The sequence below is a fragment of the Pteronotus mesoamericanus genome, unplaced genomic scaffold (genome assembly GCF_021234165.1).
Source record: "Pteronotus mesoamericanus isolate MK-2021 breed Mesoamerican mustached bat unplaced genomic scaffold, CSHL_Meso_final contig_347, whole genome shotgun sequence".
NCBI lineage: Eukaryota > Metazoa > Chordata > Mammalia > Chiroptera > Mormoopidae > Pteronotus > Pteronotus mesoamericanus.
Genome location: NW_026555137.1, coordinates 15,287,204 through 15,312,575, shown reverse-complemented (window position 1 = coordinate 15,312,575; position 25,372 = coordinate 15,287,204). Strand labels below are relative to the sequence as shown.

At 41.2% G+C, this 25,372-nt stretch overlaps 1 protein-coding gene across 1 annotated transcript in view; it reads right to left on the bottom strand.

Moving 5' to 3' along the window:
* GREM2 (gremlin 2, DAN family BMP antagonist) overlaps window positions 1-21,687 on the bottom strand; it is a 104,649-nt gene extending 82,962 nt beyond the window's left edge. Inside the window, exon 1 of the mRNA XM_054576715.1 lies at window positions 21,458-21,687. The gene's annotated coding sequence lies outside the window, so the exon portion shown is untranslated. The remainder of the gene's footprint in view (window positions 1-21,457) is intronic.
* Window positions 21,688-25,372: the final 3,685 nt, after the last annotated feature.

Below are 25,372 nucleotides of genomic sequence, written 5' to 3'. Positions count from 1 at the left end.
CGTCCCCAACACTTAGGTCGCACCCTTGTTCCTTGCACTTCTCGACACTGGTTGTACTTGAATCCTTGGCTCCGAGTCTGTGTCTGGGAATACCCAAACTAAAACACCTGTTAGGGTCACTTGAACAGCAGAGCTTCTGAAGGCGTGGCCTATGTGTTGTTGCAAAGGTCACGTGAGGAATGTACTACTCATCAAATGGGAGTATGCTCCTCACTTTATATCCATGTAATGTTTTATGCATTTACAGAAAAAATAGAACATTTAAGGCCACATTTTTCATATGGAAAAACTGTAGCCCCTCTGAGGTTATGTCAATTTTGTACAAGGTCATACAGCAAATTAGAAGAGCCAGTACCAGACTTATGTTTTCTTACTCATTGCGCCTCTATAACATAGCACTTAAGTGTTAAACACGAGGTTGGCATAGGATGAATATAGCCTCAGAATTAATTGTAGGAAGCCTAAATCTTAAAATATAACAAGTTAGAAGCATTTTAAAAAGATGATTACTTAATAACTATGTTTCATTCTCAATCTTAGTCTCTACTTCCCACCTTCATGCCACTTGTCAAGCATCTTTTCCACTTTCTTTGTCGCCTAAGGACAAACTCTCTATGAGGCACTCTGAAGGGTCAAAAACGTGTAACTGCCATTCAGCTGAACTGTAGTAGGTTGTGCTCATGGGGAAGTGACGTACATAAATAGTCACCGTCAAGGCCGTGTATAGTAAGCACTGTCAGAGAGGTGGAAAAGCCCTTCGGGAGGACAGAGGAAGGAAGGGTAAACTCTGGCAGAGGGCGAAGGGAAGGCTTGATGGAACAGGTGGCCTTTAAGCTGGATCTGGAAGGATGGGTAGGATTTCAACAGGTGGATGTCAGGGTGCGAGTCAAGAGAGGGGAAAGGAGCGGCAGAGAAACATGCACGACATGTTCAGAGAGTGTCGAGTGGAGTGGGTAACTCGCTCACAGAGCACACGGTGGGAGACGGAGGAGATGTGTTTAAAGTTACGTGAGGAAGGACCCCCGGATGCCTGGGAGTTTCCATTTCATGTGGTGAACAGTGGGTCTGTGAGCAGGAACATGTCAAAACTACATCAGTATTTTAAGAAAACTTATCTGAAGATACTTTCCTTTGTTGTTAGATACTCTTTATTGTGATGAACTGTTGTCCTTTCAATACAGAATAAAACTCACATAGAATTACATCAGAGCTCTCACTACGGCTGTGGCAGTTAACAGTATCTAGCCGTTGCCTGCTTTTATACCTTAAATGGTGCCACTGTTATTTTCATACTCAACTCTGAGCACAGTTGCCTCTAGAACTTTCTAGAAAACAATGGTCCTGCTCTTTCCTGGCCCAGGGGTTTTGCTCTTCCTCTTCTCCCAGCCTCCATAGAACTGTCTTCCTCTTAATTCACATTTCCTTAAGGGAAATTTCCTACCTACCCAATCTAAAGCAACACTCATGCTATTTCCTACCTAGAAACTAACACAGTTCTTTGTATTTGTTTAGTTTTCACTCTCTGCCGCTGGATATGAGGGCATGGTTCCTATAGTCATGGTCCTTCAGGGTGGGTATACCCAGAGCCTGGCAGAGAGGCGCACACACGTAAGGAGCTCAAAAATACTCACTGAATGAATAAGTTGAATGAAGTAGAATCAGTGTTGTTAGAAAACTGGAACAATGCTGGTAAAAAAAAAAAAAATACACCTCAAAACGTTATGCAGCCTCCAAGTATGGGGGTTTGTACTTGGGGGTTCTCAGGAACAACGGGTTCAAGTGTGTAGAATATCTTACAGTGCTGGCATTCTTTACTTACTGATGTTAGTTGGTGCATTGTTTCTTGGTGGAATTTCCTCTCAGGACATTTGTTCCTTCTTCCCCACATCTCCCACCTCCAGCATTTTCTGGCCATTATTTCAACTAAGTGCTAGGCTTGGTAATTTTCCTAATGATCTGGAAATGGATTGCTCTTTCACAGAAGGCCATGGATTGAGTTGCCCAAGACCTGGTCATAAGTCATGACTTGCTGAAAAGAGAGGGAGTTTTTTGAAGTGGAAGGGGCCTTTGGAGGTCATCCAGCAGCTTTTGAAACAGCTCCAGCAGCCAGACTAGTAGGTCCGGTACCTTCCCTGGCAATCTGGTTTCCTGATTTACTACGAGGTATGGAGCTGTTTATGATGCTTTTGATAGAAAATAAATGACTCTTAATTCTACCGTATGGTAAAGTTCATATTTAAAATGTTTGAATAGCTTTTTCAGACCACAGTTCTACAATTGGCTATAAAATTTTACAGGCTTGTTCCAAGGATATAAAATCTGTGTTTGGAGTCTCTACTCCAGGCTGAAAGTGGAAGAATTATAAAGGCTGAGGCTACAGCTGAGAGATACTCCTTTCTGGCTTTGGAACCAAAAGTACGTTGAACTAAAGAGTCCATGTATAAAAATAGGTAAGATTTGATTTGGGAGCACTTCTAAAATTAAGTTATACATGGAAGGAAAATAAAATAATACTAATTAACACGTCTCATGATTTCTAGAGTGGAACACAGAACTGTAAGACATAGTTCATTCTTAAGCCAGGTTCCTGTGGAAAGAGGTTATTTGTCTCATAACTGTTTTTATTGTGCCAGTAGACACAATGAGATACCCAATGCAGCTTTTTGGATATATTTTAGGAAGTTCTACTTTTTTACCACTTTGAACTTCATCCTCAAACATCTTATTTGTTACCAGAGCTCGGTAACATATTAAAACTCATTCTCCCCACTTCAAAATTAGAGTAACACAAAGAACATATTTAAATTAATTGTCCAGGGCTATGCAGGATATCAGCATACAAGGTTCTGAGTGGACATTAAAAGTCTGTATTTCTTGTACCATTAAAGTAGCTCCTCATTTACCTACCTATCATTTATCTGACGTCTTTGAATACAGTCCAGAACTGCAAACCAAGCCAAAATATCTCTGTATAACCAAAACGGGTGGTGCAAAGTCCATGCACAAAATCTCATGCATTTTTTTTTCCAGAACACCCTCCTCCACATCCTCTCCACAAGCTTGAGTACTTACTTTATTTCATACTTATTTCGCATAACCTCAGTTATTCCCTTTGCCTTTGCTAATAAAGTAAGTTCACCATGGTAAGAGTGAGGAGTGAGAAACAACGGCATTGCAGGGAAGAAGGGCATGGCATTCTCACGTGACTGAGCACAGAGTGTGCGGGCGAGAAACGTCTCATGAGAATGACGTACTGAATTGGGAAGCATCTGTAATAGAAGCTGGCACAGGGTGAGCCTTCTATAGATGTTTATTAAATAAATATAAGTAAGTCTGTACCTCAATAAAAAAATGAGAACTTAGAGGAGATAATCGATGTTCTTCGGGATGACTTATTTTATGAAGGAGAGGTTCAGGGGCTCCATGTTTAATAGGGCAGGAAAATAAATACAACTTTTGGAGATTTTATTATTTTTTCCCTAGGAACAAAAGTTTAAACTTAAAAAAGTATCTGTTAAAACAGCACATTTCCGTTATTTTCAGAATTCACTTAGGTGGAACTTCAGCCTTTGATGTCGCCTAACAGAGTCTGCTCGAGTCTTTCTGTTTTTGATTTAATGCTGAACATGGTGAGTTTACAAAAGTTCTCAAATGTGATAGAAACGACTTCTTGCGGACACCGTTGTTTTTGGAGTTGATTCACTGTGTGAACAAGAGAGCCCAGGGCTGAGTGTGGGCTGAGGTTCTGCATCCAGCTCTGGCCTGAACATGACCGTGAACCTAACACACAGCCCTGCATTCAATCAGAGACTGAAGTGCCTCGCAAATGCTGTGAACTTGGGGCCCTCTCCTGCCCTGCATGACAGGGACAAGCACCGTCACGACACAGGTGCATGGCTGCCCTTCACACGCTTTTTGAGGAGAAACTTGCTCCCCCAGCCAAGCACTTTGCCTGAGAAGTTTCCCTCCCATCCCTCTCCTCTGTGATGAAATTCTTGTTATTCTTTAAGGCCCAGCTCAAGGGCACCTCTTTTGTGAACTTTCCCCTCCTTCTGTGCTCCTCATGCACCCCCGGAAGAGGCCAGAGGCTCCTTTGCGGCCCACCGTCACTTCGCTACGATCTCTACCATGACATCGGTCTTCGCGTCCCGTGCGGAAAAGCAGCCAAGTATGGTGGCCGTGGGCTTAGACCTGGAACCTGAACACACTGAGGCTTGAGCCCTATCGCCACCAGTTACACGTTAAGAGTTCTTGGACATGTTCACCTCGCCGAGGCTCCGAAACCTGATTTGAAAACCCAGCATACTCATACTACCTAGTTCACCGGGTTAGAGGAGGGTTAAATGAGATGATGAATAAAAATAAAACAACAGAGTGTGTGTCATAGGGCAAGTTCTCGGTAAATGTAGGTTAGCATTGCTACCATTATAACATAAGTCATCTGTGTCTTTTTTTTTTTTCACTAGACTGTGAGAATGAACCCTTAATAGGGCCTAGCTTAGTCCTGGCGGCGCACAGTAGGTTCTCAGTGCTTGAAAATGAATGGCTATGATTGTGCTCAGTGTCAGTTACATGACATGTGTGATTTGCAAAGGACTATGTTATCATAAAAGCTTATACTCCCTTAGCAACCGACCACTCTTTTCTCCTGCCCTTGTTTGCTATGCCAGAGCCTGACTTCTGCCCGTTGTTCAAGTGTAATTATTAATAGCACCCTCTTTCACTCAGAAAAACATCCTGCTTTGGACAATAAATCGTATGGTCATCTTCGTTTTCAGAGGAGTCGTATCAGTTTTATTCCCAGAAACTACATTGCTCATTCTGCAAGGCAGTACCACATTCGGCACTATGTGAGGCCTCAGTCAACTGCTGCACGAGTTGGAAGTCTTTCATATGCAGAACATGTGCAATTAATCACTGATAAAAGATCAAATGGGTGAAAATTGGGTCACTCTTTACTCTTTTATTTTCTTGAAACAAAATAGGGAAGAATATTGGATATGAACCTAAGAGGATAGAAAAATTAAACCAAGAAACTTGGTTTAGAAACTTGGCAACTGCTGTTTAGAATGACAAGAGGGATAACCCTATGTGGGTAGCACACTGGAGAATTTATTAATAAACCCAAAACAAAATTTAAGGGCAAGGCTGAAGGAAAAAACCCAAGTTAAGGTTATATAAGCTCTCTGACCTCGTATCTACTTATAAGTAATATTTTTGGGAAATCTTTCAGTGAAATTTAAAGGAAAAAAACCTTAGTCCTGAGTCCTTTTTCCTCCTCCTCGTTCCCCTTCCCCTCCTTCTAATAGCAGACAGTGTGGTGCACTGACCTAGCCCTTAGCACAGTGATAAAGTAGTTGTTTTCTTCATTAACTCTCAGGCTCCTTTTCTTAACTTTCCTGGCTCTCCTGGTGTTGGACCCCTATCCCTACCCCACGGACCCTCATTCCCTGTGCACCTGCTCCCCGCCCTTGGTAACCCAGGGCTCCCTGGGTGAGTCTTCAAGTGGCCCATCAAGCCTTTTCTTTCCAACTCATATTCCAAATTATGAAATAGAAGGTGTTATTCCCTATTAAGGGGATTTCAGGCACCAGAAAAACCCATTGGGAAGGCAACTGGGAAGGGGAATAGCGTCTTAGAACATGTCTGGAGGCAACATATTGAGTGGATGGAAAACATGGGCTTTGGAGTCAGGCCGAGTTGGGTCAGAATTCTGACCTCGCGCTTTGGCAGTGTGGCTTTGGGCATTCCTTTGTGTGAAAGGGATAATAAGACCTGACCCTAAGTCGCTTTTGTAAAACACCTACTAATGCACCCAGGTCACAGTCGAGCAGGAAGGTTATGAGTTAAGAGTTTTGGAGGTAGACAGAAGGCCTGACTTTTGCTCAAAGCAAAATAACTTGACTCTCGAGCTTCTGGAGAACAGAGATAACGAAGCTTTTCTCAGGACTGTGATAAAGGCTTTAAATGCACGTAAAAGACTCACTCCAGTACTTGGAACATAGTAAGTCCTAAATAAGGCGTGACTACTCCTGCACTAGTTGCCCTTGTCTGTGCTTTGCTTTATGCAGTTTCAGTTATCTGCGGTCAGCCACAGTCTGAAAATATTAAATGGAAAATTCCAGAACTAAACAACTCATACGTTTTAAACTGTGTGTCGTTCTGAGTAGCGCAACGACATCTCAAACCATCCCAGCTCGGTCCTGCCTGGGACATGAATCATCCCTCTGACCAGCGTGTCCGTGGCCCACAGTAACATACAATGAGATAGTTTGAGAGCGAAAGAGACATCATATTCACCCAACTTTTAACACAGTGCAGTGTAATAATTATTGTATTTTATTATTCGTTGTTGTTAATGTCTTACTGGGCTTAATTTATAAATTATCATAGGTATGTATGTATAGGAAAAAACAGGACACAGAGAGGTTTGGCACTATCTATGGTTTCAGGCATCCCCTGGGGATTGTGGGCCATGTCCCGTCCTAGGTAACAGGTATAATTAGGTTATTTTGCCATAGTGTGGGCTCAGTGAATGACAGACCTGACTTTTGTTGTCCTTATTGTCACATTGGCATTCTGATTTCCTTCGGGAGAGGGAAAGCCTCTCCGTTTAAATATAAGGTAGGATCCTGAATCTAATCAATCATTTTATATAATAATATTTATTTTGTAGGGAAAACTCAATCCATGTTTGAGTGATCTGTTGTGTTTTCCCAGAGGAAAGCTAAGGAAATACAAAACTGCAGAAAAATCACTTAACCTTTTCTTCCCCCAATTACTGCTTAACAAAGGTCACTGGTGCGCACGCACCTGGTGTGACACAGTGACCGAGTCTATTTTCACTGTCATCTCAGCTGCGGAGAACAGTTTACAACACTCCAGGTAAGCCTCTGTTATGAAATAGGATTCCAGCTGAGCTGCTTCTGGTCACGTCGATGTACCCAAACTTATGCTCCGATAGAAAAACAAACATTTGGTTATCTCCTTGTGCGTACTTGGGGGAGAAGAAAAAAATAGAAAAAGAAAAATAGCTGACCTTTTGATGTCCGCTTTCTCCATCCTGTGCTCTGGCCAGCACACAAGCAAATAAAGACTGGAAACTACAAGCCTGTCTGCTGCTCTTGCTCATGCACGGGAATTCAGCCGATGGCAGATACGAAACCAGAAACAAAGAGAATTACTACTCTACCGAGGCCCATCTCCTTCTTCGGATCGTGTTTTTCCAAAGAACTACACCTGAATGTGGCTTCCTTGGATTCCAGGCATCCTATTTTATGATGAGGGTTACGATCCTTTCGGAAAAAGCCAGGCAGGAGACTGGTGTGCAGCAGAAACCCAGAAACCAGGGCCCACGGAGGACCGCGTGCCAAAGGAGACTCCTTCCTGAGCCACAGGCGGGCAAAGTGGCTGGATGGTTCAGGTGCCACAAACTCTAGGCATTTATTCATTCTTCAAGGGACCAGGAAAAAGTCACACAGATGATCTATTGTACTGTCGCAAGGGCAAACAAAACAGCAAAACCTCTAAGCAGATGATGTGTGAAAGCTGTAAAGTGCTAAGTATAACAAGCACATTGTCTCTTCCAGCACAGTGTGTGCTTAACAGCCCCTCCTAAGCGGAGCTAGTGCTTCACGTTGCCCTGTACCCTCTTGACTGCGCTTAGAGGTAGCCCTTGCTGTTGAATTCTATTGCTTCTTCCAGTGGACCGGGAGCTAGCTGCTGGCAGACACGACCATATCTTAGTCTTTTTTTAATATTTCCAATGCGTGGCACATTGTCAACGCTGAGTACGTATCTGTTTAATATATATAAAAATTCTGACAAAATAAAGCTGAACATCTAAGCCGATGGCCAATTTGTTAAGCATTATCCGTGACTTTGGTATATTTAAACAATTACAGATCCTTCCTTTCAAATCCACATGCTCTAAGCTATTCTTTTTTATGCGCTCCCAAAACATTTTAAATACACCTCTTCTATGCCAGCTACCGAGAGGGTTTATGCTGATGGAAAAAAAATTTTTTTTCTCTTCCTTTATTGAGATTATTGAGCCTGTGTAATGAGCCACAGCCTCATATATTCAGAAGCCTCCCTAACAAATATTTTGGGGTTTATTTGATAGTTCTGGCTGTCACTTGAAACAGCAAATCAGTTAAACACCATAGCAGTTAATATTGACTGAACAGCTCCAAACCTCAATTGGCCCACATTTTAATCATATGGAGACAATTTGAATTTTATTGCCATCAAGAAACAACAGGAATACCTAATGCGAGAATTAGGGCTGCGTATCAATTTTCACAGTGCATCCTGGTCATCGGGAAAGTGCACTTGCTTGTCGTCAGTGAAAGGTCTCCCTGGCAGCCCAACTATTGTTCTGGTGTGGCGAGTCTGAAGTCGCCACTGGCCGCTCTGCCTTTGATCTTGTGAGTTTCTGAAGTTGTGGGACTTTGCGTGCTACACTGATAATCCAGAAGAATGTACAATCACTATCAAAGGGAGTTTTTCTATTAGCCTAAGGACAATCATTTAGAGCAAAACCACGTGACAGGCACATGTGTGTGCACATCACCCGTATGAAGACCAAAGGCATTTTTACAACTGAGGGTTATTTTCTTCCCCTTGTACAAACCCACATGGTGCCCATTCAGACATCAGTCATTGGCAGTGCTGTCTCCTTGGACCCCAAGAATAGAGTTTACAATTTTTGCTCCAAATTTGAATGAGAAGAACTTTTATTAGGGGTCAGTTGTATCTTCCACAGTTCAATTACTCAAGGTGAATGGCACATAAACTCAACTGGAGTAGGATGGCAAATATAAGAGAAATAAGCATGGAATGTGGCTTTTCTGTCTTGGTCACACCCTGCTTGATCTCTGTCCTGCTCCCTGCTGCTTTCTCTTCTGGAGGCAAACATCTGCTTGACTCTGCAAGGAACAATAGTTCCCCCACAACAAGAGTCCATCTGTTGCTGATGCTCATTGTGACTGGGAGCACCATGGGCAAGGACTGCTGTACCCCATTCATTTATTCATTCATTCATTCCACAGAGAGGAAGTGAGGAAGGTGTCTCCTCTTCATTGGCCAGTCTGTCCCATGTGGATGTCTGGATGTGTGCATGTCTGGTTCCAGCAATAAAAGGTGAGTGTAGGCAGGGGAGCCCTGGGCCAACATGTCCTGGCTAAAGAATGGCAGGAAGTCTTCCCCTGACGGACAGAGGGGGGCAGTTCTGGATAGACTGACATAGATCCCCTTCTTTCTCTGAACCCTGTCCAGAGGATGCATTTTTTGGTTAAAGTAATTCTAAGCACAACCAAATAAACCAGTCCAACTGGGGCATTTGGACTACTAAAGGCAATAGTGTTGGAGATGGGGAAAAACCTGAATATATATATATATATATATATATTTTCTCACAAAGAAGATCCATCCTTGGTTCAAACAGAAGGACGAAAACATCAATGCACCATAGCACTTGGGAACCTGGGAAGGAGAATCAAAGGCTACTTTTTTATTCCCTTTACTTTATGCCATTTTCCATTCATTCATCACTTGAGCTGAAGACATTGCTGGACTTCTATAATGTTTGGGATTATTTTAATGGGTCTGAGCCCTGTGGAGTTCAAACTCTGGAGTTCAAATATTTAGTAGTGCAGAGAGCAGGGGGAAAATTCATTCAAATTACACAACAACAAACTCAACTGCATTTATACAAAATCCTTCCACTGTCTGTCCCCAAAGCAAAGTGACTTCTTCCCAACCTTTGCACATAGCCGTAGGCTGTACCTTGGACTTTTGTGAAATCTGTCTTACAACACTTCATGTACTGTTGACTCAGCCTCATTCTGGAGGGTCACTGGGGAGCGTGGTGTGGTAGAAAGAGGGATAGACAGGGAGCCAGGAAACCTGACTTCTAGGTCTACTTTCACAACCAACTAGCATGTAGTCTCTAAAATTCTGTAGTTAGAAGGCGTTAAATATGTAACAGATGATATGGGGCAGGGAAAACAGAAAGGAAGCTATGAAAGTGTGATTTGCCCAGGTCTCACTGGAGCATTGCAAGCTCCTCATCAGAAATGTCATCTCACTCCTCTGGCACCAATGACAGCTGATTTGTCCACATCTTCAACAATTCTGCAAGATTCTGTCTTGTGTCCCTATTGTCAACATGCATGTCTTGTCTTCCCCAATAGCTACGAGATCCTTGAAAATACAGTCTTTCTTTTGATATTCTGCCATTTTCTAGCTCTAGCTCCATAAATATTGTCAAATGAATGGATGGTTCTGTTAAGAGTGTTGAGCTCTTCTTCCAAATAATTCTTATATTCATTTTAAAAATAAAGTTCAAATTCAAACCCTTTCATTGATTTGTTTCAGTTCACAAAATTGAATGTGAACTCCCAGTTCCCAAGTATACCCAATAATGAACTGTTCTTTTACCAAACATTCATAGATACTCATTCTAAAGACCTTTGCTATTTTGCCCAATCCACCAATATCAAAATTCCACAGAAAAATTAGTAATAGTTGTGTTTTTGTGCCTGGGTTAAACGCATTATATCATGCAATTCTTAACACAATACTATACAATTTTAGGTGAGGATTGATGTTAAGCAGTAGTCCCCACACAGATAAGAATGGAGCCAAGAACTGACTCCGAAATTTATGCTACAAACCTACTGCATACCACTTTAGTGTTTTATTATTCAACCAACACAATCCACTTGGATTGTTATCTCTGTGAGTCTCTGATAGGAAACTAAATCAATGTGAGGCAATAGAACCAAACTTATTGAAAGAAAAAGCAGTGTTTCAGAACTCTGTGGTAATGTAAAGGTAGTGAATTTTATTTTGCATTCTTTAACCCTTTGTTTAAGGCTTACTTAATGACAAATGGCTCCATGAACTTAGGAAATTTATTGAAGTTCAATGAGCCTTCGTTCTTTGTTGGTAAAATGTGCCCAAGAGCACTTACCACAGTAAGTTGTTATAAAAACTCAATGAAATCTTAGAAGTTCAACTTTCTGGAATGTGCAGTAAATGCACAATAAATCCTTCATTATCTGCCTCCAAACTCTCCCTTCCAGCAGAAGCAATGCCTTCCAGAAAAAGTTTCGTAACCAGAGGAGAATGGAGGATGCCCCTGCAGGAACCCTTGGCATCCTCTAACAAGGAGACCTTCACTTCTCCTCAGCTAAGTCCCAAATAAAATACTTTACCTCCCTAGAAACTGCCAGAGCCTGCCAAGGTCCCAGAAGTCCTGAAAGCTCTTTGCTGTCAACACTTCCGTTGAGTTGAATGGGGAAGAGGTTGCTCGCTTTACCATTAACAGGATTCTTTCTGAGGTTTTTGGTTACTCAGTGTCCAAGAATTTAACAGTATGACACAGGATTAAGGTTCTCCCTGAGCCTGTCCTGCAAAGGCACTAATGTAGAGTAAAATCGGAAGTTATTTGTTCTCATTTTCTTCCTTAACTTATTTTAAAAATGGGGCCATTGGTTCTGCAACAGTAATGACTCTACAGGGGCATTCATTCATTGATTCGTTCATTTGCCAAACCTTAAGCATCTTGTACGAGAAACATAAAGACAAAAATCATTGTGGCCCCTTGGTTACCTCACAATACAGTGGGGGGCAGAGGAAAAAAGAACATGAAAAGGAAATTCCAGTGCAGCATGAAATCATGATTAGGAACCCCATGATAAAAAGAAGATAGGCTCTGAATTTTCAGGTACCAGCCAGACTTGATCATCAACTCTGGCCCTTAGCCATTCAATTCACTCATCTAACAAGTAATTACTGATGTTTGAGACCATCCCAGTTACAAACACAAAGCCCTGCGGCATGAATTACGCCCCTTGGAGCTCTCCCCTTTTTAAGGAAACCAGGTGGCTCAAACCCTCACATGTTCAAGTTGAGACAAAGAGATGGACTTTTCCTCATCTCTTTGTCTCAACCATGCAAAGTCTCAGTGGTAGGTGGTAGCATCAAGGCCCAGCTCCATGTCTGATATACAATTCCCCTCCATTGAATTCCAGCCAGCACACACATCCCTACCCTCACCAGCACAGGCTTTCTTGGCTCCCAAGGTGGTCAGTTTTATTTGCAGCAACTTCAGGTGACAGAAAGATCAACATCTGATACAAGGCCTGTCCAGAAAGTATCCAGCTGCGTGCTATTAAAACATAGAGACATTTAGTGAAGAAGATACAAGAAGCATTGCACATAGGACAATGATGCCTCAGTTCCCTTCAAAGTAGGCACCTTAGGATCTCACACAGTTCTTCCGGTCGCCATCAGCTGCCTCATCAATGGTCTGAAATCTCTCCCCTTTCAAAGGTGATTTTAGTTTTGGGGAAAGTCAGAAGTCGCAGGCCACCAAATCTGGGCTGTAGCGGGGATGAGTCACCTGGGCGATCTGATGTTTCACCAAAAACTCTGCACCAAAGGTGATGCGTGAGCAGGCACGTCGTTGCGATGAAGCTACCAATCACCAGTTGCCCATATCTTTGGCCTTCTGAATCATCCAAATAGTTTCTGAAGAGGAATGTTCAAACTTAACACAAAATTTGTTGCAGATTGCTTGCTCTACTTGCTCAATCATTTTGAATGCAATGGCCATACGGCACACATGCTCACTCAACAGCATCTACCATCGCCCCTGACTAGTACAGTGAAGTCATCCTTGTTCACGCATGCACATTCCAGTCTACTCTCCTTGGCTGCCAGGTTACATCAATTTTGCACAAATCGTTCTCATTACATTAACAATGGTTGGACTTTTTTGGGCAGACTGCATAAGCCAAATTACCACCCTATACAGTAGATTTTTTTTGTCATTTTACCTTTTTTTTCATTTTTTTTTTTTTTTACATTCACATGGACCCCTTTGAGCCTAATGAAGCCTACGATCTCATTCTAAGAAAAAATGTTTCTAAATTCAGAAATATATAACATTACACAGGAAACTATATACAGTGTGTATGTGTATATATATGTGACACAAATAGGTATATATATCAATATATTTGAAAATAAAAGTGTAATATAGATTTCTACAGTCTTCTTTATACCATAATAATAATAGGATCTAAAAGCAGGTATAGTAAGTACCATAATTTTGAAGTAGTGATCCATGTAAGTGATATTTTGAGACATCTGTATCGACTGTAATGTGATATAAAAATAGCTCTGATTTCTATGGGTGACAAAGCCACAATTCTGCTAATACTACCGTGGTTAGTTGCTCACATTCATAACTAAAGGAAATGTGAAATTTCAATTACAAAGTCATCAAAGTAAAGATGCAATTTTTTTCCATCTAAATTGATATGTTCCCCTGAATTCTCATACACTTTCCCAAAGTAAACAAACAAACAAAAACCTTCCATTATAGATTAAAATCTGCCTTTTGCAACCACATAGAGCTGTGAGTCATCTCATGGCACACATAAACTAATTACTAAAACTCTGTGGCACACCAAAAATATATTTTTTGCCAATCTCACAAGAAAAATCGGTATAATTTTGATTCTTTCACACTGGATGGCTATTGTGTTGGCTATTGTCATTTTTTTAAATTTGGCAATCTAAGGGGAAAGGGGTCAGTTGTTGTTGTTGTTTATTACCCTGACTGGTGTGGCTCAGTGGGTTGGGCATCGTCTGGAAGACCAAAGAGTCACAGGGTCACTCCCGGTCAAGGCACATGCAGGACCCTGGTTGGAGGGCAAGCCGATTGATGTTTCTCTTGCACATCTATGTTTCTCTACCTCTCTCCCTCCTTTCTCCTCTCTCTAAAAATAAATAAAATCTTTTTTTAAAAAAACAGAATTTATTTTTTAAAAAATGGCAGTTCGGTTTTCTTATTGACGTGATCATTTTAAACAGGGATGTGTAACAGAAGGGGTCAATAACACAAGGCTAAAAGAAAAGCATTTTTCCAGGACAAATGACTGAGTTTCTCATTTGTTTAACTTATGCAAGATGTATGTCTTTCAGCAGATAAGCACTGTGTCTGACCTTAGCTCTAAATTAGCTCCATCTAAATGAGATGTAGTTGGATCTTGATAGAGCCACCATTGATGAAGAGCCAATTCTGTTCTGGGGATTTTTTTTTAGGTGAAAAAGAAATGGACTCTCTCCTAAAGGGAACCAAGATTTAGTGAATGATATAAACATATCACAACAAATAATTATATAAGGAAGACTAAAACCATGCTATACTGGAAGGGGAAAATACCCGGAATGATGGAAAGAAAGGATCTCTGCTATTATAATGACCAAAATTGTCAAATGGTTCTGTCAACAAGACAAGAATAATATAGATTTCCAGAGCATCTTGTATTATAATATTCAGCAAATACCATTCTATTACTAAGTTATACTTGGTCTTTCCCACTAGTTGTGAGCTCTTCACTATTATACCCTACAACCTTGCACAGAGCCTTGAACACAGTATCTCCTCAATATATATTTATGAATAAGTGAATAAAGGCACAACATACTATGGCAAATGTGGAAGGACGGTCTGAAGCCTAGTTTTGCAACTTGCTTGGCTGGGTGACATTTTAAAAGCTCTTAACCTCTCTACGCCTTTGGTATCTCTAAAATGGGGATAACAATAATATTAGGATTTTTATGAAGTTAGATGATACCTATAAAATATTTAGCAAATAGTCATCTTTCAAGCCACATCAACTATCATCACAGAAGGAAGCAAGTAGAACCGATGTTTAGGGCTGGAATGAAATACAACGAACTACTTCCTTCCGCCTGCTCATGGTAAAGAGTGAACTCCAGTGATTGCAGCCTCTCCCTAAGGTCACGCTTCAAGTGTAAAAAACAGGAACAGGTGCAAACCCAGATCTGTTAACCTCTTAGGTTAATAAGTTTTCATTAAACCAGATAACCCTCTTCTAGGCCAAAAAAAAAAATCTGTCCCCTCTGAAGTTTGCATTCTGTGAGTTCACAGAAGTGAGATATCTTAAGTATTTTTTTCTATATTATTTGTCAATTCCAAGTCTTGGATTTGTATGTCTGAAGCTCCCCATTTCTGTGTTGCTCCAAATATTTCCTGAGGAATGATGAAGGGGACGGATGTCCTGCAGGCTAGACGCTGTGGCCCCAAGACATGGCATGTCCTTAGCCCAGTGCTAAACTGACACAGGTCTATTCTTCTCAAGTAGCAGGCTTTAGGGTGAGTACTTTTCATCTGTTTATAGCCTCCCAAGCGAGATATTCCTATGGATCAGACCCTGAACCAAGCAATAATCAACAAGATTATTTTCAAACATGTAACTTCAATCATTCAGGGACAAGACAGTGCCATAGAAAGATGTTTATTTTCACATATGTGATCAACTTAAAAGCAACTATGTGTATGAAGATATAATATAAGAGCCACACTAGTAATAGTAACCATAATATGTTGTTGTTGCTGCTGCTGCTGTTGTTATATTATAGGAGGAAACTTACTCAATATCTATTGAATGCATGCTTGCATGAATCAACTGCTATCAAATGTTATGGTTAGAAGCAATTCTCTTATTAAACAGTAAAACTTGCAGAAGATAAACTCCCAGGGTTGTGGTGAAGATTAAATTAGATAATATTCATGTACATGTCTGGTAAAACCAAGCACATGTTAAGGATTCAACAAATGTTAAATGAGTCTCAATTCTTAAAATAATTAATAAGGGAAAGTGAAATATTGCTTGAAAACCCAATGAAATTTAGATTCCCAGCCAAAGCAGTTGGCAGGGAAGGTCATTAGAGAGCTGCTTGATTTTTATTAACTATAAGGATGATATTGCATATCTATCAACTCTCCCCAAATGCTGCTACTATAATTAGAAAGCATACTGCATTACCCAGGGTTTGGGATATTATTGCATAAAAGCAGAGCGAGGTGGCTGGTTTCCATAGATGATAAGATTAGCTTCCTCCCAGCCTTTGGAGTTGCAGCTGTAGGGCCAGGTTGAATGGCATTTTCAATGCAGACAGTGTTAGCAATAGACAAAGTCAACTCAGCATTTCACATGAGCTAGTCAAGTGTCCCTCTGCTCAAAGCATTCCCTTTTGTACCCTCTCCCACTGTTTAAATAAATTATAGCAGAAAATAATTTGAGCTCAGACTATTAATCCATAACATGAAAGTTTGGGAATATTCGTGTTCTTGGCATCACGTTCTTCAAAAGCTCTCCTTCAAGAGAATTTTTCCATAAATCATATATTTCCTTTGTTTCCAATTCCCTTGCGTTCATAATTCAGAAATGTGTTCCTAGTGTGACACATCCTGAAGTACGTCCTCCTGTGAGGGTCATCGTGTCTGCCGAATGCTATGATGTGCTTATTTTGCTTTGCCTCTCAACAGGTTAAGGCCTTCAAAGAGGATTCCCCAACAGCCATGAGATTTCTTTATTGGAAAGTAATCTAGAAAAGAGAGATGGAACCTAGGGCTTATCTGGGAAGGGCCACATTAAAAACTGAAAAACAGCCCTAGCTGGTGAGGCTCAGTGGATTGCCAGCCTGCGAACCAAAGGGTCATCGGTTCGATTCCCAGTCAGGGCACATGCCTGGGTTGCAGGCCAGGTCCCCAGCAGGGGGCGCACAAGATGCAACCACACATTGATGTTTCTCTCCCTCTCTTTCTCCCTCCCTTCCCCTCTGTCTAAAAATAAATAAAATTCTTTTTTAAAAACCCTGAAGAACAACAGTGGAGATTCTTGGTCTTAGACTTTGGGGATCAATCTTATTATCCCCGCACCTCAGCCTCTAGGATTTATTGCTCCCTCTCATTAGCTGACACCTTTCTACTACAGTCCTGTGTCTCGTTCCAGAGTGACCCTGGATGCATCCTCCCCTGGCACCCAAGCTTTCCGACACCACGGCACTACGAAGGGGCAGGCAGTAAACAGGGTGCCGCAGAGGCTAATCTCACTGAGACTGAGGAAGACAACACAACCACCTCCCTTTTCTGCCAACACCAACAAGTCTTTATTTTGTCCTTGGAAAAAACTTTTTGCTTAGATTCAAGGACATCACACCTCCTAGCAGAGTACAGGGGCACCACAGAAAAGTGGCAACCGGAGTATCCTAGGCTCATTCAGTCACCCAGAGCCCTGAGCCCTCGGTGGGCAGGTCCTGGCCCTTCTAGGATCCAAAACCGCTGGGGCTTCGGGATCAGTCTTTCCTGACACAGCTGCTGTGACTCCCCCCTCAGGTGCCTATCCTCAGACGGATGTCCCTTCTGTCTTTTCCTCTCAGCCTTTTCCACCCAAGATGCCTTTATTCTGAGGCTCTTTGACATTTTCCAAGTCCCTCTCTGAGCTTTCTCCTAGGACCCTCCTGATTAGTAGCGACTTGTGTGACATTCGAATCAAAGGTGGCAAAGGGTGTCCTGAGGGTAAAATCGCCAACCTAGCTAAATCAGGGTTAGCCCTACAGAAATATCACTGCCGGGAGCCCACTTCGAGAGTGATTATTTCTTTCTTCTGTGCACACTTATCGTATGACTTTAGAATAGGACTGATCTACGATGGTACCAACAGGACAAGGAAACACCTTGTTAAAAAAGGATGGGCTAGGTTTATAATGCATTAGATCTGACCATCTCTGAACCACTGGAAGGTAGGTGTATAGTTCTTATTTTTGAGTGCATGTGTTAGATCCTTGATACCACGAAGAGGAGCTATTCCAGCTCTTCTGCTAGGATTCTGGAGGTCCTATTGCCTGTCAGTGTATAAAATGTATCCTGTGGCCTGGAACTTACATTTGAGACATGCTGAACATGAAAACTAGTTCCATGCATGAAGCAGCTCATAAACATTTTCCCTGGTGAATGAACTCAAGAAACCCCATTCTTTCTTTTCCTCTTTTCTCTGAATCTTGTTTCCCTTTCTCCCACCCAATTCCTGACAGAGTAAAGATAAAGACAGCTTGAGTGGTCCTGCCCAAGTAGCTCAGTCGTTTAGAGCATAGTCCCAACACGCCAAGGTCATGGGTTTAATTTCCCATCAGGGCACATACAACAAGCAACCAATGAATGCATAAGTAAGTGGAACAACAAGTCAATGTTTCCCTCTGCCTCCCTGCCTCTCTGCCTATCTCTCTCTCTCTCTCCCCGCTCCCCCTTCCTTTCCTCTCTAAAATAAATTTAAAAATTTAAAAAAAAAGACTGCTTAAATAGCTTCAAAGAGTGAAGCTAATGAAAAGAAAAGGAAATTGAGCTCTGTTAAAAATGCTGATTTCCTTACTTTGCCGGGCAATGCCACGTCTGGAAGTAAACATAAAAACAAAGCTTTCTGAATGGTGTAGCCCTTAATAAGACTCCAGACTCTGCTTCCAGAGGGAGGAAGGTGCAGAAAGTTAGGGAGACATTTGTGGAGCCATGGGGAGACCGAAGCCTCCCCCTGGTCAAGAGGCGGCTCGGCTTTTCAGAGTCTGCATACTGCCCCCTCCTGGCCTGTGTGTCCGGGACTGCTAGCCGCAGGACAGACAAATTTATTTTCACCCCACACCTGCAAGAGACATGTATGTATGCATGAGAATTTGTTTAAAATGCTCCGGAAATCTTACTGTAAGTTTATACCTGCAGCTTACTTGAGGAAATAAACTCTTACTCTTTTGGCTCCTGGATTTATGCCTGAGGATGCCAATCTTTATATCAGCTCACTTTATATGTTTGTCATTTCCTCCTGTCACTGTGTATTTTCTTACTGCCACATGGCTCTGGGACTCTGCAAAGCAGTGTGCTCCACCCCAGCAGGGCCCGAGGGCTGAGCAAGCCAATCGAAGATATCCTCCCAACTAGAAGCGGTGGCACTAGGAAATATCTGCATTTAGATTCACGGTGTGAGGGCCCTGTTTTAGCCTCACATGTGATCAAAATTAATTCTACACATCATAGGTCAGCATATCCAATTTATATAAACAAACAAACCCCCCAAAAACCCCCAACAAAACCAAAACCCCAAAAACCCAGTACACTGCAGTAGAAATAGCTAAGCAAACAGAGAAGCAGATGGCACCAGAGGCTTAACTTATAATGGCTTACTTTTCTCTCCAAATCAATACTTCTCTTTTATTGGTTCTTTGTGTGGCTTGCTTCAAGCCCAGTGCTTGGCACATTTCCTTAGTTGAAACAATTTGTTACTTTTCTCCTAAATACTTAAAGGTCCCTGACACTGAGAAAATGCCACCTGGTGCCTTAGCTGCAGCCACACCCAGGTACAGCTGGGACCAGTCTGATCTTTTCCTGCGCCTGTGTCTCTGCAGCCTCTCAGCGTGTGTGCTTGACCCAGGCTGGCCAGTCCTCTCCATATCAACGAGGACTCAAAGTCTGATTCCATTCCTGTAGAAGAAGAGGGCTAAGGAAGAGGTGCTCACTTTAAGGAGATTCAAAGGCATGTACCTTGTTCAGAGGTTCCCAGACTTGTAACTCAAGGGGGTCTGAAGCTCTGGTTGGCTGGGCTAAGATCAGAGGGAAGGAACGTTTGATTTCCTCTCTCAGTGAAGAATGATAGAACAAAACAAGTAGTCAAAGCATTGTTTATAGTTGTCTTTAAAAATCCATTGATGTCTCTCAGTGCATGCGAAGTCCGTATATTCGGTGTCTCATTCACTCAGTTGCTAACAACATGCCCAACGTTGTTTTCGAGTTTGAGTGGTAAAAGGGAAATGGGTCTCCCTTTACTTCAGATATTATATTTAGAGAATATCGACAAATGTTGACAGTGATACAAAGCTACCCTTCCAACTACAAATAGAATGTATTTAGTTGGTTCAGTTAATTTGTATTCATTTGAATAGGTAAATTCTTCACATCAAGTTCCTTATGATGTAAAAAGAGAAAAATATTTATCTATAAAATCAAAATGCTCTCTCCTAAATATAGTATTTAGTTGCCGTATCTATTCTTTGAGATGCTTCCAAAAACACCTTGTTAAAACATTCAAATCTGGGAATGGGCAAAAATATAGACAGTTTATATTATTTATATTACTCCATGGTATAGGCAAACATGAATTTCCCTTAATGACAAGAGAACATGTTCATCCAATTAAAACCAGGGCAATGTAAATTCTCCACTGCGATACGGAAAACAAATACCTTTCTTATAACTTTCTTATCTTTCTTGGTGAGGCACACGCCTTGTGATAAGCACCGCCCTGTCAACCAGGCAAGACTCACTGCAAGACTGACTGTGAGTTATCAGTGGATGGCTGGATATGACCTACTCTGAATCCACTGACAAGATGCTATTTGGACTTAAAACAACATATTCTACTGCTCCTGCACCTGCTGCAGTGTCATGCTCTTGTTGAACTTGAGTCCCAACCTGTGTCTGTTCTTCACTGCAGGGAAAGCTCTTCCTATAGAAATTGAGAGCAGTTATACACCAGTACTTGAGGATGGCCCAAAACAAGACTAATCTTTTAACTGAGCCTTCCATGAAGCCCCCTCTGGCTCTTCCAAGGGAAAGACTGAACTCATTAAGCAATGTCAATTTAATCACAAGTAATCAACAGGGCGGGGGGGTCGGGGAGGAAGGTTATATAACCATCTTCAAAATTCAAAGCCAAACATGGTAAAATCTCAGGAAATAGGTTAAAAAAAAATAAAACTAGCATCTCAAAAATAAAAGGAATCAAGAGAGGACAAGAAAGAAATGGCCAGACGTCTACCAAGTTTAGGATCAAACAAAAATCAACCCCAAAACTAACATTTCCTTACAGGTATACTTAAGACAGCGTTCCAATTCATGACTTTTCAGTGTAGTTACATATGAGGTCCTGGGACTCATCCAGCTTGCCCGTGCAAAATTACAACTGCATTTTCAACTGCTACGGCAATGTAAAAATAAACCAGGTACACAACAAGAGTCCCTGACAACTGCATTTTAAAAATCGCTCTCCCTCCTCTCTTCTTCTGCTTCAACCAGAGCACAGTGATCCAGTGATATGTCACTCATGAGCCTAGTCCACCCTGGCCTCATGCTTTAAAGATCAAAACCATGCCCACGTCCACCGTAGCTTCCACGCCCGCAGGGAGGACAGTCACCAGGTAGGTAGGTGGGAAATGTTCAAAGCTGCTTTCTAACAATCACATGGTGTCTGCCTTGCTATAGGTCATAACTATAAAGGAGCTGACCAAGAAGTATAAATGGATAACATGACAGCATGCAGGTATTGAGGTTATTTAAAAAAAAAAAAAGGCGAACAGTCAAGTTTGAAGGTCCTTGCTTTACACCCATGGATAATTCAAAATGTGAATAAACCTTGTGGCCCCAAAACGCAGGCAAACAGCCCGAATTATCTAGTGACTCTGGCGACACATTCACTCAGCACTTTCCATTCGGACCGGCAATGGAACAACGTCAATTACTTGTAAGTGTCTTGTGAAGGTAGAAATCAGAAACCGTGCCTGTGTCAGAGGAGTCGCGGCAAGCTCATACCTGCAATGACGTGATGGAAGCCTCCTCCTCGGTCCCTTCTCTCTGTCTCTCCCCGTCCCTCTTTCTCGGGGCGCTACAGTCCGCGACAGCAGGACCCCAGCCGAAGCGCAGAAGCGCCGCGCGCTGGCGTGTGCAGCCCCGGGCGGTCGGCGGCAGCGCCTGCACAGGGAAGCCAGCCGCAGACTCAGCTGTGACTCCTCTCTCGGCGCTGCACGGGGATATTATCACAGTCTGGGATTTCTATTGGCTCTGAACACCAAACAAATCACACCAGCCACCCCCCTTCTCCGTTTCACTCAGCGCTTGTTTCTCATCTAACCCACAAACATTGCAGCCACACACACTTCAGTCGCTTGCAATGTTTCTCTTTTCCTCCTTCCAGTCTGTGGATTTACAACCTTGTGGTCAGCTGTAACCTTTTTTTTTCTTTAAGCAGACTTCCAATCCAAAGCTTCTTGTTTATGCAGAGAAACTCTCCATCCCCTAAATTCGCAAAACCACTCATTTGCCTCAGATCTTCTTCCTTCTTTTGTTGATGGGTTTGCAATGTAAGGAATGTACAAAGCATGTGTGTAATACGTCTGCTCGCGCTCTCTCTCTCTCTCTCTTTCTGTCTGTCCCCCCTCCCTCTTCTCCTATTGTTTTGAATAACTGAGGCCAGTGAAATTAAAAGCAAACTGAGCCTCATAACCTAAGTTTGAGCTCGACTAATAAAATCTTGAATGAATTCAGTGGAAATACTCATTGCCTGAGTTGGCTGTTCCAAACAGCGCTTTGGTCGTCATATTCCTATTTTTGTTTATTGAATGCAGAGGTCTCTAATGCAATTCAGGCTCCAGCATCCAGAGAATGGGGAGCAATGACGTCAGACCAATCCCCGTGCTGCGTGGGCTCCGGGGGTTACATTAGAAGGCTCCCGCGATGCCTGTGAGCTCCCTCTTCTCATCATTTCTTTGGTCTTCTCCCCACTGGTAGCCTGAAGATTGAGACCTGGTGTGAGTCACTAGCCAAAGAAGCCTGATAAAGTTTCCTGGGTTAAAAATTTTAATCAAATTTTATTTTTATTTTTAATTTTAAAAATTAATCTAATTTTAATATAAAAATATACCCATTCCTGGGTATATGTCAATAGAGATAAGCCTTTGACCCCTGAGAGAAAAAGCCCAAGAAATATCTTCAATCCTACAAACTTGGCTCGGAAAATTAGGAATAAAATAATGTTTCCCCGTGTTTTATAAAACAGATCCTTCTTTAGTCTTTTCCCCCAAATCATTTTCACCGGTGCTTATGGAAATTTTAATGAAAACAGTTACGCTTGACAAGAAGTCATTGCTCCTGAAATCAGTGATCTCGATTTTGATTTTTGACTTGAAAAAATTTTCTTCAATATAATCTTTTTTGTTTACGATTTGGGATTTGATATTCTGATACCAGTTCAACTCATCATACATTTTGTTATAAAAATCACAGGACAAAACTTACTAGTTTTCGAAATTTATTAGCACCAAACAGCCTACCTGCTTGCTTTTCTTCCTTGGGCACATTCCAGGAATTCTGAAATGAAACATATTTTCAGAGTGAGCCAACCTGAAATCAACTGAAATTGACAAAAAATACAAAACAAAACCACATTTGGCTCTTGGTTTCCGCCAACCACAATCCCACTTGAAGTGGCATATCCTTATTATTTGAACAACTCCAATCCATCCCCTTTCTTTAGGTAGGCAGTAAAAAAACAAACACAACAACAACAACAACAAAAACACAGTCATAAATCCTTGAATGTGTGGAGCGCATTTCCTCTCAAGGTCTCAGCAGTCTTCGGAAGAAAGGAGACAGATTTTCCAGGTGTAGAAACAGAGTTGGAGAATGATAAAGTGTCTTGCCTTAGGTTATGAAGGTAGATAGCAAACAGAGCTGGGAGGCTGGATGACTGTTTTCCTTCTTATCTTTTTTGAGATTACCTTTCTATACAAACTACTGAACTCAAAAAAAGTAGTGTTAATACAAGCAGATTCTGATTTCTGCCTGCATTTGCACAGAGACCTAACAATTCATGAAATCATCCAGCCAAAGTGATAAATATTCATTTTACACCGTATTTCAGGACAGATTCTATGTTCAGTTAAATGGCCAAAAATGTGTACTTTCCTCGAAATGCCTTTCTAGGAAAAAAAAAAAAGTAACCAATGAAAACAAGCAGGTGGATATATTTTCTGCTTGTTATTTTGGGGGCTCATTGTAGCTCTTTATATCACTGGAGAGACAGTGTAACTAAAATCATGGATAATTTAAAGTCACAGATAAATCTTAAACTTCATTTAAGGCAATAATTCAAGCCCTCTTTTTTTCAGCTGAGGAAGAACAAACCTGGATGAATAAGGAGTTACCTCTGGTTCTCAATCAGCTGTGTGATGAAGGAGAAAATGAACATTAGAATTTATACTTCTACATTTATCCTTTTGATCATTTTGGCTACTTTTTAAAAGTTTTATTTCCAGAGACATTTCTCAAATGCTGTAGTTCGGTTAGCCCTTTACAAAACTGTAAACAGTGGTAGTACGAAAAATGTTTGCATCGCAGCTTGTTCAGTCCTGGCCTGCCCTGCAAATCAACAGCAGAACAATCCTATTTTTATCCCCACCCATTCATTCAGCCACATCAGAATCACCCTGTTTCTTTCCATGTGGTACTTTTTACAGGAGACATTTGTAAATGGGTGTGTATCCAAAGGAATAGATAAGACAATGATTCTGGATACTATAATTTATAAAGAGATGGTAGAGAGAACTGAGCAGTTTGTCTTTTAGAAGGGATCTGGGGTAAAGCTGATAACACTTTTCAAATAATAAATGTGGTAGAGGAAATACGTTGAACATCCATATATGCTTCAGATGTATTGTCCTTTTCTTATTTGAATCTTTAAACAACCCTATGAAGAGGACAGGGCAAATATTATCAGCCTCATTTTATAGGTAAAGTTTGTGTAGTAAAGCAGCATGATCTAGTTATGCTTATGGTGCTAAAGGATGAGGAGAAGTTGAAATGATGCCAAACGCAGTGCTATTCCAGGGAGAAGCTAAAGGAGGGGGACAAAACTGAGGACGGGGAGGACTTCTCATAATTAGAGCATCTGAGCAATTGAAGAGATTTCTCAGCAGAGATGAAGGTGATGATGTGCCCGTCACTGAAGTGGTCATGGAAAAGGCTCACAAGCACTTACGGAGATTATTTAATAACTGCTAGAAATGCCAGACTGGATGATCCAGGATTTGATTTTATTATAGGCCTTTATAATAGTATAAGAGAATTTGTAATTTAATGGAAAGATTTTCATTTTATTAAGTAAATGAATGAATCCTGAATGACTTTCAGTTTATTAAGTAAGAAATGTTTATGATAGAAGTACATTTCTGGACTAAAGATGATTATAGATTGTCATCGAACCTTACTTTGACATATATACAGATACATGTTCTATGATGACTATGTATTATTTATAATAAGGAAAACCTTTTCAAAATGTAGAAGAAAAAGTTGTAAAGGTCACGGTTTTTTCTCCTATTCAAAGATACAAGATTTCCACAAAACTAGTGTGCTGAAGACTAACTGCATTTCTAGTGTTACAAGTATCACAGTCTTGATCTTTTCTATACCTACTCATTTATTTTCTTTCCAGTTTAGGCTTATTGCCATCGTAATGCTGATATTCTTCCCCTGGGTGTTTCCATACTTATCTTAGTAGTAATTCTTTGAACCTATCAATTTATTGAGAAATCCATTCATGCTTGTTTAGTTCTATTCTAGCTACAATCACTTTTCTTAGATTATCATAGCACTTTCGATTTCAAGTTACTTAAATTATTTTGATACATGAAATTTCAAAATTTCAATTTAACTATGTATATTCTTCTA